The 19025-nt window shown below is 34.2% G+C and overlaps 1 long non-coding RNA gene across 1 annotated transcript; it reads right to left on the bottom strand.

Moving 5' to 3' along the window:
- On the bottom strand, positions 5934-8693 carry LOC109837039. The gene is made up of 3 exons (XR_002246159.1): positions 8631-8693; positions 6555-8569; positions 5934-6408 (listed from the first exon to the last, which is right to left on the bottom strand). It is a non-coding gene; the product is annotated as an uncharacterized LOC109837039 (long non-coding RNA).

The raw sequence follows: 19025 nt of genomic DNA, 5'->3' as shown, positions 1-19025 counted from the left end.
AGTCAGAATCATAAACCCCTCACGGTTCAATCAGAATCTGTGATTTGGTGGTCCACGAGTCAAAGCGCTCCCGGCACAGGCAAAGATCCCACGAAAGCAGTGATCCAAACAACGATCCTGCGTTTATTTTCTCAAGAGTTGTAATTTTCTTTTTGTTGTGTAAAAGAGTCTTATAAAAAGGCTGTTTTCTTTGAATTTATTGTAATCGACCGAAGATATAATGAATTCCACAACGAAACCAACTTTTGACGCAAACAAGCTGGCGACCACAGTGGGAGCCAACGGTCTCGCTGCCGAGACCGTCGTGTCGCAGCCGATCAAGATTCCAGTTGAATCCATGGTCGAATACGAATTCGACCAGACCAAGTTTGAGGAATATCTCTCATCATCCTCTTCAAGATCTTCATTATCTCGCAAGTACAAGAGGATCTCACAATTGAGGAAGAGTTGCATGCCAAAGAAGGCACAAAATGAAGACTCTCGCTTGATTGTTGCTGAGAATTTCACTCGCAACACCTCTGCTCACAATGGCTCTTATCTAGTTGAAGAGTCATCGAATCAAAGCCCGACGACATTGACGAAAAGAGCTCGTCAGAGACAGCGTCAGCGTCGTGCTCGTCAAATAGCTAAGGCATTTGAACAAACCGACGGGGTTCGTTACCACGCGGACCCAAAGTCGAGGAGACATCGAGTGGTTCAGTTGTCTCAACAACCAATCACTCGTATCTCTGCTAAAACAACGACGGAGGAATGGACTATTGTCAAAAAGACTCGTTCGACCCTCAAAGAACGTATACAAAAACGTCGTGCAAAAGCTGCTAATGCCTTCTCTCACAACAAAGACGAGAAAGGAAAAAGGAGACGATGGCTAAAGAACCACCGAAACTCCGCCAAGTTTGGATTCCAAAGTCTGGACTTATGCAAAATCAGCATTCGGAGCCCGTTAAGACCCCATACCCGCAAATGCGTGGTTTTAGATGTGCGACTCCCAGCATAACCTTGGATCGCTCAAAGACAAAAATAAATTGTCCTGAGAATGCCAACAAGGTTTTATACCCCCAGAAGAAGACGCATTCACCAAATGATATCGTCATACCTGGGAGATCATACCAACAGACGATACGATTTTTTGGCAATCATACCGAGGAATCGTATTATCAAGTTGGGGTTGTGAACTCTCGTTGTTCCTGTGCACGACTCGTTAAAACAACATTATCAGAATGTGACTGTTTCAAACGAGAAGTCACTCCACGAAAAGTTTCTGTGTTATCGAAGCCTAAGCCGAGACATTTCCCCAAAAGAAAATCAGCTGCCCAAAATGATGAATTCCCTGAAGTCACCATCAACGTGGCTGATAGAAGAAAGTCTAAACAGCATTCAAGTGACTCAAATCCCGACTTTTCCCCGAAAGGAAAAGTCAATCCAAGAATTGCTCAAAGGATGTCTCGACTCCAATTAGGAGCTATCAGACGCAGAGACTACAAGAGAATGCAAGAAGGAATGTCCTCGGAGGATGAATTCTCGGACACTTATTCTGCAATCGCTTCTGATGATACAATGTCTAGCACAGGACAAATCAGAGAAGTATTCACAATCACTGCTGATCAGTTCACTCAAATACTTCAGGAAGCTCTAGCCAAACAACGTGAAGAAATTAGAGCTGAAGTGAAGACAGAAATGAAGTTGGCTATCCAACAAATGAGAGAACTGTTAACTCAACAGCCTCAACCTCCTGAGTCCAATCAGCGATTTGAATCCAGCCACCACACTCGGAATGTTGTAGATGACAGTGATCCAGAGGTGGATGAAGTCATTATGGCTGATACACCTCCCAATAGCAATAACGCTGGGGGTGGTTTAACACATTCTCCCAATAACGATATTGGGAGTGGTTCAATGGCACCTCTTACAGGGGGTGGTCTAACTCATTCTCCTCAACGTCATTCGAATGAAGACATAGACGATGACGGGAAAATGAAAGAGCTTGAAAACAAAGTCAACGCTTTGATGACGGCTCAAGAAGTGAAGAGGACGGGTATTCCATGTCCCTATCCAAGAGAATGGGATTCAATACCGTATCCGGCAAAGTTCAATCTGATTAACTTCACACCGTTTGAGGGGAAGAGTTCGCCGATTCAGCACTTGATTTATTTCAAGTCTCATTTGGGCATGATCTCTGGAAACGAGGCTTTAATGGTCCGGTCATTCGTTGGCACCCTTCGTGGGCCCGCCTTCGATTGGTACCGACGGCTCAAGCCAGGGAGCATCAATTGCTGGGATGACATGGAAAGTTTGTTCCTCAGCAATTTCTTCGATGATGACACCGAAGTGTCAATCGGAACCCTTTTGGATGAGAAGCAAAAAGACGGAGAGTCAGTCGACGATTTTGTCAAACGCTTCCGTGGCAAAGCAATAAAGTGCAGAGATCCTATTACAGAGGAGTTCATCCTGCAAACATGTCACAATAACTTCTCCATCGATGTCCTGGAAGCTCTGGGGGTTGTGCCATCCACAACTTGGAAGGAGTTAAAATCTCGGGGTGAACGAGCTGAGAACTTTCTTAAAAGAAAGAAAGCTGAGAGAGGCCAACCAATGACATCTGCAATCATTGAGAATGCGACTCTCGATCCGAAGTTTCAAAAGGAATATTCTTTCGAAGATGATGAAGCTCCAGCCATCTTGGAATACCTCCTCGCTAATGACAAAATCGAGCTACCACCTATTAAAGATCAGGATGGTGCTATGAAGGGTTCTTCATCCCACCGAGATTTGCTTTGGACTCAAAAACAAGATCCAAGCCCTAATTGACTCCGGCGTCATAACGACGAAAGAAGTCGAGTAAAGACGACCATACAACTCCAGTGGGTGCACGAGTATAAACTGTTTCCCCACACTCCAAAGAGCATATGAGTATAAACTGCTTCTCGATTCTCCAACTGAGTACAATGTTAAACCCGGTTTCGCAAAGGAAGCTGGGGGTGGATGATTTATATAACGGGAAGTTCCTGGAGAATCCTATATTCTTAAGGATAACCCGAACATGCGACTGAGGATAACGAACTCCTCGTTACACTCAGTTTTGCAAAGAAAGCTGGGGGTGGATAATCCATGTAACGGGAAGTTCCCGGAAGAATGTTAAATGTAATTTTTTTTTTTAGGGATAACCCGATCATTATGAACAAAGTGATAAACACTAAACTCCTACTATGAATTCCGAATACTCTTTTGCTGAGATGAGATTCGATCACCTCTTTAGATCAATCTTCCCTCACAAAATTCCCATTTTGGTCAAACCTTTAAACAGTTAGGATCAAAGCCAAAATCTCCTCTCGATTCGTTCCATGAACGAGAGGTCCACAAATTGAACGATCAAACCTTTAAACAGTTAGGATCGTCTCAAATTCCCATCTTGGTCAAACCTTTAAACAGTTAGGACCAAAGCCAAAATCCCCTCTCGATTCGTTCCATGAACGAGAGGTCCACAAATTGAACGATCAAACCTTTAAACAGTTAGGATCGTCTCAAATTCCCACTTGGTCAAACCTTTAAACAGTTAGGACCAAAGCCAAAATCCCCTCTCGATTCGTTCCATGAACGAGAGGTCCACAAATTGGATGATCAAACCTTTAAACAGTTAGGATCATCTCAGAACTCCCACTTGGTTTCCATGAACGAGAGGTCCACAAATTGAACGATCAAACCTTTAAACAGTTAGGATCGTCTCAAATTCCCATCTTGGTCAAACCTTTAAACAGTTAGGACCAAAGCCAAAATCCCCTCTCGATTCGTTCCATGAACGAGAGGTCCACAAATTGAACGATCAAACCTTTAAACAGTTAGGATCGTCTCAAATTCCCACTTGGTCAAACCTTTAAACAGTTAGGACCAAAGCCAAAATCCCCTCTCGATTCGTTCCATGAACGAGAGGTCCACAAATTGGATGATCAAACCTTTAAACAGTTAGGATCGTCTCAAATTCCCATCTTGGTCAAACCTTTAAACAGTTAGGACCAAAGCCAAAATCCCCTCTCGATTCGTTCCATGAACGAGAGGTCCACAAATTGAACGATCAAACCTTTAAACAGTTAGGATCGTCTCAAATTCCCATCTTGGTCAAACCTTTAAACAGTTAGGACCAAAGCCAAAATCCCCTCTCGATTCGTTCCATGAACGAGAGGTCCACAAATTGAACGATCAAACCTTTAAACAGTTAGGATCGTCTCAAATTCCCATCTTGGTCAAACCTTTAAACAGTTAGGACCAAAGCCAAAATCCCCTCTCGATTCGTTCCATGAACGAGAGGTCCACAAATTGAACGATCAAACCTTTAAACAGTTAGGATCGTCTCAAATTCCCATCTTGGTCAAACCTTTAAACAGTTAGGACCAAAGCCAAAATCCCCTCTCGATTCGTTCCATGAACGAGAGGTCCACAAATTGAACGATCAAACCTTTAAACAGTTAGGATCGTCTCAAATTCCCATCTTGGTCAAACCTTTAAACAGTTAGGACCAAAGCCAAAATCCCCTCTCGATTCGTTCCATGAACGAGAGGTCCACAAATTGAACGATCAAACCTTTAAACAGTTAGGATCGTCTCAAATTCCCATCTTGGTCAAACCTTTAAACAGTTAGGACCAAAGCCAAAATCCCCTCTCGATTCGTTCCATGAACGAGAGGTCCACAAATTGAACGATCAAACCTTTAAACAGTTAGGATCGTCTCAAATTCCCATCTTGGTCAAACCTTTAAACAGTTAGGACCAAAGCCAAAATCCCCTCTCGATTCGTTCCATGAACGAGAGGTCCACAAATTGAACGATCAAACCTTTAAACAGTTAGGATCGTCTCAAATTCCCATCTTGGTCAAACCTTTAAACAGTTAGGACCAAAGCCAAAATCCCCTCTCGATTCGTTCCATGAACGAGAGGTCCACAAACCCCCCGCGAGACAGTATTTACTGTCTCGCCTTGCGAGACAGAATTTACTGTCTCGCACACGAGACAGTTATCAGATGGTCAAAACTACCTTTGTAACTGCCCTACACGTGGCCACTAACTGTTCAAGAACGTGGGAAACGTCGTGGGCGAGAATCACGTGGATAACTGCCAAAATAACGGAGTTTGAAACGTGGGAAGGCAGTTAAAACGAAAACTGCATGTGGTGTAGACAGTATTTTACTGTCTCGCTGGGCGAGACAGCAAATTTACTGTCTCGCGCGAGACAGCAAACACTGTCTCGCCCGCCGAGACAGCAAATGCTGTCTCGCGAGCACTGTTCATCCAGAGGGTTATAAATATCCCCCGAAGGCCATTTTCACAGGGGGCTTCCAGCAGAGATCCAAGGCTGATCATTGTGAGTACTTCAGAGCAATCCAGAGCAGAGAGAGAGAGCAGATTTGAGTTCTTTTCTTGCAACGCCTTGAAATTAAGCTTCGACTTGATTTTAAGAAGAACGACTATCTTACTTCGATAAGATATCGTTTCAATTTCTCACTTCGATAAACGAAGTCAGAATCATAAACCCCTCACGGTTCAATCAGAATCTGTGATTTGGTGGTCCACGAGTCAAAGCGCTCCCGGCACAGGCAAAGATCCCACGAAAGCAGTGATCCAAACAACGATCCTGCGTTTATTTTCTCAGGAGTTGTAATTTTCTTTTTGTTGTGTAAAAGAGTCTTATAAAAAGGCTGTTTTCTTTGAATTTATTGTAATCGACTGAAGATATAATGAATTCGACAACAAATTCGACTTTTGGCGAAAACATATATAAAGTTCATGAACCTCTTGGAAGAAGCTTTTTATTCCATCCTCATTACGCAGATCATGAAGCAGCATCAATCTAGTGTGTATGGCATGGTAGGTCAAAGAAAACAAAAGATCATTACGCAGATCATGAAGCAGCATCAATCTAGTGTGTATGGCATGGTAGGTCAAAGAAAACAAAAGATTGCTGAAACTATATATTGCATTTTGGATAGTACAATTACACCTTTTAGAACTACAAAATACTCTTAATGTGGAGACTATCAAAAGAATATGAGTCATCTACGAAGTATAGTATAAAGAGACAATTTCGACAGAACTCTCTATTTGTTTAGGGTCTGTGTAAACATCAATACTTTCTTGTATTTGTGTGAGGGCATGCATTCGTTCAGTTGGAGGATCTTTTACACAGCATGTATCATAATTAGCAACATCACTTCAGAACAAACTTGAATTCGACTGTCACTCTCATACATTCTGCAAGGATATAAGAATAAACATATACATAACCTAGACTCTTCATAAACTTCAGGAAATAACCTACAGGAACTATCAAGTGGGAAAATATAGATTTATTAGGATATGACCAGCAGTGACATAAACAGACACCACCAGATCATTGAACCTGTCAATTGCCTTCAAGAACCTGCACGAACATGTCTTCACTCAGAGAATACAACAAAATCATGGTACCAAAAGATACAAAAACAACAACAAAAGTTTCGCAACAATGTCTTGACTTAATTGTCTCTGTTTCGTTACATGAATCAACCAAATAAACCAGAAACTCACATAGCACTATTTGTCCAGGCCCGGTCCAGGACAATATCCAAGGCAGCATGTGATATAAATTGATGTTCATGAGCAACTTCTTCTTTCTGTCATATGAGTGCAAAAAATATTTGTAATGTAGTTCACAATTGTGTCCAAAACTATTTGAGGTCCACCAATATTCAGAAACTCTTTGGACATTAGAAGTATATCAAGCTTTATTTATTCTAGAGACATTTAATACTTATAGAAGAATGAGCACATTTCTAGTTATGTCCTGTGAATATTACAAGGCAATTAAACATTTTTATGTCAACAAAATCCAAGGAAAAAAAGTGAAACACTTCAAGCAGAGAAGAATTGTGCAAGAAGTCAAAATAATAAATACATAAGGGAAAAACAAAATGCGGACCCAACAGAAATGATAGTCTTGGGGAATCGGCTTTGATGAACAAGGTAATGAGGAAAATGATCATTAGTGTGAGCAGGCTCTTCAACTCCTCACAACAACAGATAACAACAGTACAATATTGACAAGCACAAAACAGGTTCCTAGTTGCAACAGCAAGGCCATAAATGGCTTATGAAAATCAAAGAGATGAAGTTGCAAAATCTGTTAGCTCATTCAAAGCGCAGTTAAGCACCACCGTATGGAAAATAAGCAAAAATATACATTTGAATTTTTCATAACAAAATGACTAATTAAAATAATAGGAGTAAATGAAAAAAAATCTCAGACACTGACTGTACACAGATTTTTTCCACATAATCAAAGTAAATATAAAAGAAATTCCATGCAGATGATCAGTCAAGGAACAGAAAGTATAACCCCAGTTCAGCTTCATAAATAGGAATATCATTCCTACTGACAATGACAAAGCATGCAGTACTCGCCATTAATTTTCTGAAAATAAATTAAAATATGGAGTTATAAGCAGTGGAATGCACAAAGGACATATACAAAAGATAGAGCAAGCATTTTCACATAGCTCTTCTGTTACAGTTATAAAGTTAAAGACTCATGAAGAAACATCATATGAGTCGCATCTTTGCGTTCAAGTATCACATAACATATTCTAGTATTAAATGAACTAATGGTAAGAAGCTTTAAAAGATATTTATAAATACTACACCAAAATGTAGCAAGAGTGCAGATTAATCATTTTTCTTTTTTTGTTTTTCAAGTTTTCCTTCTTTCGTGACAATTTTGGATGTGGTGCCGATGTAAGAGGGAGAATTAGGCAGGACAAATCATATTACCAACTCGGTAAGTTTTATAATCAAACAGAAGCCATCGTGAATTTCAAACTCTCACTGAGATTCCAATTCAGAATTCAAAATAAATTTGAACTATGGTCTCACAGTCATTTTTTATACAAGAAGAAAACATTTCTAAAATTTGTATACAGTTAGCCAAAAACGACTTATCCTTTGCTTTGGTATTTAAGTCAGTGGATGGTCAATTATTGGTTTGAATTTCAAACCATCATGCATTTCCCAAATTTGTCTTAGTTTCATGTCCTGTGATTTTGTATCTCAAATGGATTATTATTAGATTTAGAATACATTGCTAACAACATAATATACTGCAAACCAAAAATCAACATTAAACATAGCGTGCAACATAAATATAAATGATATTAAATACTTGAAGAACAACACATTCCGTTAAGTCTCCTAACATACTAATACAAAGCTGATGCAAGTTTTTGAAGCAGTTACAAAGTTAAGGATTTGGTTTCAGAACTCGAAGATGCAACAACAAAGAAATTGACACTATTTTGTCTGCAATAAAAAGGCAACAAGTTCGCTATAAAAGTTTTCATAACCATTGTGTGCAATTTGCCTCGCGCTAACGGTAGCAATTGTAGTACCAGGAGATAATCACTGCACGAATCAGAAACCAACTGAGAAGTATATGTTATTTAAGGGGCATCCCAGTGGATAGCTCATTCATCCACTGACAATAGACTCTGTTCGCGTTATTGAAGAATTTCCCATGTGATATATGACCTCTATTATCTAAGTTTATTGACCTATTTCCAAATTTATATACACAAATCACTTATATGACCTCTATTATCTAAGTTTATTGACCTATTTCCAAATTTATATACACAAATCACTAATTAAGGAATTAGTGAAAGAGACTAGTACTATTATTGACCTATTTCCAAATTTATATACACAAATCACTAATTAAGGAATTAGTGAAAGAGACTAGTACTACAGGGTAATCAGTTGATGAGAGTGAAATAACTCAAGATCAAATAACTCAGGAAAGAAAGATTATATATTTTGCTTCTTGAATTGCAAGAGACTTGTGCCATTGGCCTAGTTGGTGTCAAGTTACAGAATAATCGGAAAATAGTTATTTCACCTATAAATCTAATTTCCACAATATGGGTTCAGAAATTAGGAATAAATCATGACATGGAAATGACAATGTAATTCACCAAAACTTGTATCCACTTCCTTTGCCTATGTTGAACTGAGGTGAGTTCATGTCAGCCCCGATACTTGCCTCTCTTTGAGATCACCATCTACAATATCTCAAAGATTGCCAAAGGTTTTCTTTTACAATAAAATCATGTACTTTACAACTTTCTTTCTCATTTGAATCCCAATATGCTGCTTCAGACCAATTACCTAGAACAAGTAAGGATCTTGTAAATGTAGGAAATCCAAAAAATTGTACAAATTAAAATCTCCATAATGATTTAATAGCATAAATTAAACGAAGCCTTTAAACGCAATTATTCTGGCGATGGAATCATTTGAACCTCAGACTGCGGCACAAGCTTCGAAGACAAATGCAAATTTTGATTCGAGTTACTCTTCAATAAATACAAATGCTCGGTGGCTAAAGATATGGATTCAGCTCAAAACCCTAGAAAGAGAAAAACGGAGCTCACACGGTCAAGATCGGCGATGACAAAGGGACGAAGAGGAGGCTCGCGCTCGCCGGAAGTGGTGTGATCCCGAGTTAAAAGGTACTTTTTGTTAATTTTTCTTTTCTTTTTCTTTTTCTTTTTTTTTCCGAGTCACAATTTGGACGCACTTTCCTAAATAGTAGAAAGAGTTCCATTTTTGTGGTCCCGTTGAGCCCAATTTAGTGGCAGGTGTTACATGGGCTTAGTAGGCCTAATTTTTTTTAACAAAAATTAGAGAGGTAAATGATTTATTTATGAAAGAATGGAAGTTTTCAATTTGACTTGATATGGTTAGCGAATAGCATAAATTTTAAATTAAAGTATTTTGATGGGATAATAATGATGTTACTGCTAAAACCAAATTGAAGAAATGAGATAAGAAGCATAGTATATATGATCACTTTGAGGCTATAGTACTAAATAACTTTGTAGAGATTTATTCCACTCTTTCACGAAGAATATAAGTGATATTAGGGTGAGTTTCCCAAAAATACTAAGAACGGTTCACTTTGAGGGGGGGTTAGTCACCTAGAACTTTTTAAGTAGAACTGGGATAATTGGTAAAGTAGGATAATATTTTGACACTGGGATAATTTAGTGAAACAATGATGGATAATTCTTAAAGTGGGATAATTTGGTAGGATAATTTGGTGGGATAATGATGGATAATATTATGAAGTTGCATAATTTGGTAGGATAATTTGGTGGGGGTAATGGTGGGTATAAATTACTATTGTCAATAATTGTATATTAAAAATAATATAATATTGATAAGCAAATTCTAGTAATAACTATAAAATATAATGCAATAAAGCATCACTATTCATCTCAAATAATAAAATAATTTACAAATAAATAAAAATCTAAATCCCTAGAGTGACTCGACTTCCATCATCCCACATGGCTTCTATCATCCCACATGGCATCTGCCATAGAATTTCTCCAAGCTCCTACAGCTGCTCGTTGAGTCTGTAACTCGTCTTCTTTATCGGAGTCATCGTCTGCATCAGGAACATTTCGTGGAGCTTCTAGCGGAGGATCATAAATGTCGAAGTTCAAATCTCATAACATCATAAAGAAAGAAAAATAAGCATTTTTCAGCCATTAACCCTTTGGACCAATCTCATCATGATCGCTGAAACCAAATCAGCAAATAAATGAAATGTACACAGGAATCATCCATGGCCGCTAAACAGATGATCGACAGATGAACTATAAATATCCCAATCAATTTACTGAGTCGATTTAATAATAATAGATAATAGATATCACCATTAACCATTCAACATCTAATCATCAATGTGATCGCAAAGTTGCTTTCTAACTTATAAAAAAAACATAAATAGCCCGCATATCTTTAGCACTAACCCACCAACACTATATTCTTAACCTAAACCACTGTTGTGGAGAGAAAACTTAGATCAAACAAATAATAATAAAGTAATTTAACGTCAAAAAGCTATCAATAAAGTAATACATCTTGAAGATAATAATAAAAGATCTAATCATCACAAAAACAAAGTAAAGACAGAAAAATGAACGGATGATTGACTTCATGGCAGAGAAATTTTCTAGGCGGAGAAACTAACCAAGAGGGAGGGAGGCGGCGTTTCACTTTTTTTTCCCAATTGTATTCTTTTTAATGTGTGGGATAATTTGAGAGAGGAGAACTTATGGTTATATATATAGGTAGTATAATTTGTGGGATAATTATGACCAATTATCCCAATTCTAATTCTAGTAGAATTCTACTTGACTAACGCACCAAAAAAATAATACAGTTCTAGTTCTACAAAAGTTCTACTTGACTAACACTATAAAAAAATATCCTATTTCCTAGTTTTATGTGACTAACACCTTAAAAATTTATCCCACAAATTATCTCAGTTCCAGTTTTAAGTTCTAGATGACTAACCCCCCCTGAGGGAACTTCCAAAAAGTTTGAAAATGTCACTTCTTCAAAATGTTTTCAAGTATTTTTAAAATTTTGGAGGTTATCTTAAATGGGCCAAACTCCTTAGAGTTTTGTGAAATTTATTGGGACCTTTCATAATTCAATCCTAATCGATAGCTTTTGCTGACAGAAAATAAAATTTAACAAACCACGATATGAATATAATCTTAGTATTCAAATAATCATCAAAGAATTGCTTCTTTGATTTAGTAAGAACTAGCGCTATACTTGTGCGATGCCATGAAAATTTCCCTTTGTTACATCTTTAATAAAAGATGATCTTAATTATTAATACTACGATTTTATTAAAGAAATCTCAGACGATTCTTTTTGTTGTGATATACCTCTTACCAGTAAATTTTTCTTTTGACATTAAAACAACATAATAAGGAGAAAGAAAAATAAGAATGGAGAGTTATTATGTCTACATAAATCCTAGAGTCTAATTGAATAAGAAAATAAAACGATATTGATTCATAATGAATCCTAGAGTATAATTGTGAACCACATCTAGAAATTGCGAGTGCTCAAAGCTATGTAAAAATTAAGTAGACAATTTTTTTGCGTGTGTGAAAATGCCCTTCTTGTTTTTATTTTTTATTTTTCTTTAAATAGTTTATCAATAAAAATAAATAAATTATTTTATGGTAGATGTTAAAAAAGTGTTAAGGAAGAAATTTATAGCATGATAGCAAGAGAGAGCAATCACAATGGAGGGATATGATAATGGTAAAGAAGATAGGAAATTTGGTGATAATGATCTTAGAAAGTCCACATCGACTTTCATCCTCTAAAGTTTAAGATACAAATAACAACACAGATTAGAGGTATCTAACTAATTTTATCAAGAAATATTTCGAGATACTAAAATTATTCCCTGACTAATCTAAGAACATTCACAATGTCAAAAGGACAATTTTTTTTAACAAACTACTAAAATAAAACAAAATAAAGATATACACATAGAAAACCAAGCTCTGTCATAAAAGTTCAGTCACGCCCCCACTACTGTGAACTATAAAGTAGGCCATGGAGGTTCATCTCTAAATCCCTTGGTCTGTTTAATCCGACATATTAGAATAGAACAATCTCTGGCCTAATGAACTTGCAAAATTTTAAATTAAAAAAGAAATTAAACATAAATTGACCAACACTAATTTGAGACAATGAGTTAAGCTAATTACTCGTAGAGAGTTTCAACCACATTGTCCTCCTTGCCTGTTACAAAATTTCTCTTGGCCGGCCCTCTTGTTCAAAAAAAGACTAATCAAAGAATACAGTACAATAAAATATCAAGGCACACTCATGAACGCCAAAAAAATCTAGAATCGGTCCACATAAATCAAAACTCATATACCAAATCCACTAAAAACCTAAAAAAGAAAAGGAAAAAAATAATAACAATAGCAAAAAATTAATTAACATGAGAAGAATTGAGAGTTTTTTGTGTGTGAAAGCTAGAGAAAAGAGAGACGTACTCAGTTTAGCCACAGTTTGAGATGCTTTATAACATAAATAATGTTAGGGGCACACCACCAACCACACCCCCCTCTCTCATCGCTACAGTAAACCGAGCCCCACATGGGATTTTAAAATTTTTAAAATCTCATGTGGGGCCCGGTTTACTGTAGCAATGGGAGAGGGGGTGTGGTTGGTGGTGTGGTAGGGGGTGTGCCCCTAACACCACTCTTAAGCACGGAAAAATATAAGATTTGAAAAGATTTTGCGTTATCTATCCATATTTGGAGCCCCTACTCAATATTAATTATGACATGTGTTCCATACCTAAAGTTTATTATTGTGTCTTGCTAATTACGAATATTGCCTATAGGGTTACATGGGAATTTAAATATGCAGGTTATAGCTAAGAAAACCAGACCCTCATAATATCATATCATATATCATATATATATACTCCCTTCAAAAATGGGAGTTTGGGAAAAACTTTTCATGAACAAAAATATCATTGACCTTTATAAATATTACATTACTATAATATAATCTTCTCCTAATTAATTTAAATTAATAGGCATAAGCTTTAATTATTCTATCCTAAAAACATCCTTGAACCATTTAGATGTTACATTATTATAATGTAATCTTATCCGAATTAATTTACATTAATAGGTAGAAGCTTCAATTATTCTATCCTATCATAATTAATATGGAGTTTGGCAAAAAAATTCCGTGGATAAAAATACCCTTGACCCTTATAGATATTATTATATTTTTAATTTTATCCTAATTAATTTAAATTAATAGGCATAATATTCAATTATTCTATCCTAAATTACCCTTGAACCTTTTAGATATTACATTATTATAATGATCCTAATTAATTGAAATTAATAGGTATAATCTTAAAAAAAATTAGCCTATCCTAATTAATACGTATATTATCTCAGCTTTGATTTAAGTATGTTAAAATTTATATATAGTTATATATCTAAGTATGTTATAATTTATATAAAATTATGATCTAAGTATATTATAATTTATATAAAATTATAGATTTAAGTATTATAAAGAATTCTCACTAAATCCCAAATAAGGATATTACAAATTATTTTAAGTTGTAGGTTTAAGTATGTTAGGAATTTTTAAAATAATTATAATATTTGATCTAAGTATGTTAGAAAACATTTTGGCGCCAAAATTGAAAAGACTTCACAATATTGAAAATTTTGCGGCAAAAAATATGATCTCATTGTGATCATGTTGTAATTAATTGAAATATCTTAAAACGATACATATAAAGTTATTTAATAAAAATTATAGAATATAAAATCTTAGACTTTAAAAAATTTATCGAATAGAGAAAACATATAAAGATTTAAAATTACAAGCATCTAAAGATTTAAATTTGGTACCTAACAAGTAAAAAATAGAACTCTTTATCTTACCATTCTTTCTTTATATTTAAATATAAATGATAGGGTAAAAAATAGATACCTAAGTTGCAAGTGCACAACCATCAAGTTATAGTATAGAAAAATGCTGATCCCACGAGGAAGGTGTTATAGAAAATAATCAAATTTAATTTTCTAGGTTGTGTGTATGATAATTTAGGAGTGATGAAAGTGGTTGTGGAGAGATAAAGAGAGTGGATGTGATAACATGTAAATAAACAAAACTAGATTGAGAGGGGAGGAAGAAAGATGCAGAAAATAAAGAAAAATAAAATCAAAAAACAAATAAAAAATCAATAATAAAGAGGAAAATAAAGAAAGTAAAATATGGAGGATTTAATTAGAGATATGAGGAATCTAGAATTAAATCCACCAGCCAATTTTTTTTATAGATTATGAACTATTCTCTTTTTATTAAATTTTACTTTAAATTTATTAAGCATAGACTATCAAACCATTTAAGGAAAGCATAACATATTAAATTATTATCTAAGTAAAATTAACATTCATGAAAAGAATAACAACTAGATATTAATTCTAGAATTTATAAGCATAACCTATCAAATCACTCAAGATAAACATGGATTATTAAATTCTTCTTCTACCAATTAGTTCTCTAGTTGATTACCCTAAACATGATCATTTTAAGTATAAAAGAGTAATTCACAAATTATAAAATCAAATTACTTTCATACAATTCTAGAATTCCTATGAAAACTAGTTTCATATTTTTAAAAATAAAAATAAAAATAAAATCTATACCAAAGAGAATAAAAGAAAGAGAATGAAAATAAAAACTAATTCCCAAAAGGATTCTAGCCTTTTAGAGAATAAAAGAAAAAGAATAAAAATAAAAACTAATTCTCAAGAGGGTTCTATCCTCTTAGATAATAAAGGAAAAATAATGAATAAAAACTAGTTACTACGTGGGTTCTAGCCTCTTGAAAATAATGCAAGAAAATAAAATCTAAATTATGAAAGAAAATAAATCTATACTATAAAATAATGCAAAAATAAAGACATAAAAGTAAATCTACTTTACAAAGTATCAAAATAAATCTAAAACAAGAGGGTTCTAGCCTCCTGAGTATCTAAAATAAGAAAAGAAAAAATTACAAAAAATTTAAAAAATAAAGAAAATTTTACATTGCAAGAGGGTTCTAGCCTCTTGAAAGTAAACATTCATCTTCATCTTTATCTTTATCTTCATCTCCTTCATCAAACAAAGAGAAAAAAAAATTATGAAGAGTAGTGATAATCATATTTTATTACAATTTTCTACCATTATTATCTATTTTATATGAATAAATATATCACTAATAATTGTTTTTATCTTTAATTACAGGTTAATGAAGATTAAATCCAAAAAATCTCATCTCTCAACAAAGACCCTTGAGTAAATAAAGAAATAAAGAGAAATTCGAGAAGCCAAATGAAATACTTGAATTTTAAAAGCTCAAAAGCCCAAACAACCCAACATATCCATGACAGCTTCTTCTTTTTTCACAAATGAATTTTTGAATTTTTGAATTTTTGAACGCCCAAGCCCATCAAGAAAGATTACACCAAGGGAAGAGTTGATTTTAGTTGCAATGTGGACTTATTTGCTAAAGTTAATAAAGTTACAAATTTATGACCGGACTTATTTGCAAATGAAATGTGGACCGGACTTTTGATGAAATGTGGACTGGCTTTTGATTTTCAAAACCAAAATAATTCATTGGACCGAATTTGCTGGACTGCTGCATTTTCATGATGGACCGGACTTGGCTAATTGGGAATTAAAAATCAATTTAATGGAGAATGGACCAAAGCTGTCATTTGGATCTCCATTGGACCGAAGCTGAAGTGCTGCACATTTGCATAAGGACCGGACTGCTAGACTCAAATGCAAGTGGACCGGATTGCTGGACTCAAATGCAAGTGGGCCGGATTTGTTTCAAGACTCAAGGACTGAAGAAAAAGATTTGGAGGCCGGCTTGTTTTTCGTTGCTGCAGATCATTTGGGCCGGACTGCAGATTTGAATTTTAATCACAAATGGGGCCGGACTTGCTGCTGCTGGACTTGAATGTTAACTTTGAAAATTAGTTTTTTACATGGGCCGAAAACAAATGAAGCTATAATGGGCTGGACTTTGGCTTGGTTTTTTTTTACAAGAAAATCAATGTTTGAAATGGGCCGGACTTGGTTAGGTAAATGAAATGGACCTACTGAGAACTTGATTTTCATTTAATTTTGAAAATTAATTGGGCCTTCTATGTTGGGCTAGAGAAGAACAAAAAGCAAATTCAAAGGTGGAGATTGTTGCTTGGGGCTCAAGACAAATCCAATAGCTCATATTCATTGATGATTACTATAAATAGGGGTAGAGAGTGAGGGGTTAAGGGTGTGAAAATTTTTGTAACTCCTTTTGGAGAGGAGGACTACTCTTAATTGAGAAGGCCTTCCAAAATTGTAACTTTTGTTACAATTAATAATAATAATTTTTTCACCACTTTAAATTTTTCTCTTCTTCTCTTTGTTGGATGATGAAGATGAAGATGAAGATGAAGAATTATTTGAAGGTTTGCATTTCTCTTTTATTTCCTTTTTATTGCTTATTAGTGTAGATTTATTTCTATGCTTGTAGTTTAGATTTTATTTTCTTGTTAAATAGCCAAGAGGCTAGAACCCTCTTACCTTAGATTTATTTCATACTTATAGAATAGATTTATTTTCTTGCATTTAATTCTTATAATTTTATTTTGTAGTTTAGATTTTGTAATTTATTTTGTAGTTAGATTTTAATTTCTTATTCACCTTGAGGCTAGAACCCTCTTGGGTTTAGTTTTTCTTTTTATTTATTTTTATTTTGTTTGATTCGCCTTTAGGCTAGAACCCTCTAGGGAATCACCATTTTCTAAGAAGTGGGTTCAATTTTAGATTACTCATATCTATAATTGAATCCATCATCTTTAATTTCTTGTATTTTCTTTTATTTTAGAATTTTGTTTTTCATTCTTGATTTTTTTGATTTTATTCATTTTTCCTTCTCACCTTATTGATCATACTCATTCTTTTTTAAATCCACTCTCACTTACACTTTGCACCTATTTATACATCATTTTCACTATCTCAATCTCTTCATAATCACATTCACTCATCACTCCTATTTGTCACGCACACAAAATAAGAACCAATTTTATATTTTCTCCTACAAAACACCTTCCTCGTGGGATCGATATCTTTATACTATAACTTGACACGGTTGTGCACTTGCAACCTTTTTGGTACATGTTTATGCCGCATCAAGTAGAAAAAAATTCTTTTGTTAATTGTAACAAAGTTATAATTTTGAAAGGACTTCTCAATTAAGAGTAACCCTCCTCTCTAAATAGAGTTGTTATAAAAAATTTCACACTCAAACCCCTTACCTTTACCACTATTTATAGCCTACAACAATGAATGAGAACCCTTAGATATTACGTGCAGATCAAGTATTAAATCTCAGTTATAATATAGTTTCTGTTGCAAATCAATCAGTTGGCCGACCAATTGGTTTGCAACAAATTTGATTTTTTGTGATTTCTTGACCCAATTTCTTTATGGATCATTGAGCTTTCTTTGGCTTTCTTTTATCTTCATATTTAGGCTTCAATAAATAGTAAAAAATTAGGGAGTTTGATGCTTTTGGGCTTTTATTCATTAATTCTTTATTAACCTGTAAATTAAGATAAAACACATTTATTAACGACATTTTTATTTAAATAAAATAGATAATGAGAGTATAAAATGTAATAAAATATTATTATCAATAAAGATAAAAAATAATTATATCATATCATGGAATATTCTAACCTCCAAAATTATATTCACACTCGAGGAGATAAATAGTAATTATGTGTCATTAACATAGAAAATATTCAAAATTTATAGAACTCACCCAAGCATAGAAGATCCCAAAGGACTTTTATAATTTGAAGATTTTGCAACAAAAAAACTAACTCACAAAATTTGTAGAAATAACCAAAAGAATATCATAATTGTATATTTTGTTAAAAATTTCACAATGCTTACCAAAACTCAAAAGACTTTAAAATATTAAAAATTTGGCAGAATAATCCTAGATTTTACAAAATTTATAAAAACCTAGATTTTACAAAATTTGTAAAAAAATGCAAATTACAAACATGTAAAATTTTACAAAAAAATCTCTAAATTAATATCATACTAGAACCTTAAAAAATTTATGAAAGAAATGTCGATGAAACTTCAAAAAGACCCTTGAAGTATCATTAATTTACAAAAAGAACACTAGAACTTCAAATTTTTGGTCAAATAAAATGAATCTCAATAGCAAGTAAATATCATGAAATTTGATAAACAAAGCTTAAGAATGAACAATATTAGAATCTAGATCTCATTTAAAATCATCACCTATAGAATAACTTTTGCAACAAGAGCAAACATATATTTCATTTATTCATAAATTATATACTTTAATAATTATATTAATGCATACATGGGTTTTTTTGGATAGCAACCCCTTAAATAATTAGTATGTTGATATTAGTCTCTCAAATCTTTGTATTTTGATATTAGTTCGTCAAATTGCAAATATATGTAGGCATTAGTTTTTGTTTTGTGTTTATGGTACAAAATCCTTAATCATGGTTATGTTTAGACTAACCATGGATGTGTAGTTAACAAAACAAC

The sequence above is a fragment of the Asparagus officinalis genome, chromosome 4 (genome assembly GCF_001876935.1).
Source record: "Asparagus officinalis chromosome 4, Aspof.V1, whole genome shotgun sequence".
Lineage (NCBI taxonomy): Eukaryota > Viridiplantae > Streptophyta > Magnoliopsida > Asparagales > Asparagaceae > Asparagus > Asparagus officinalis.
This window is presented reverse-complemented; position numbering and strand designations above follow the sequence as displayed.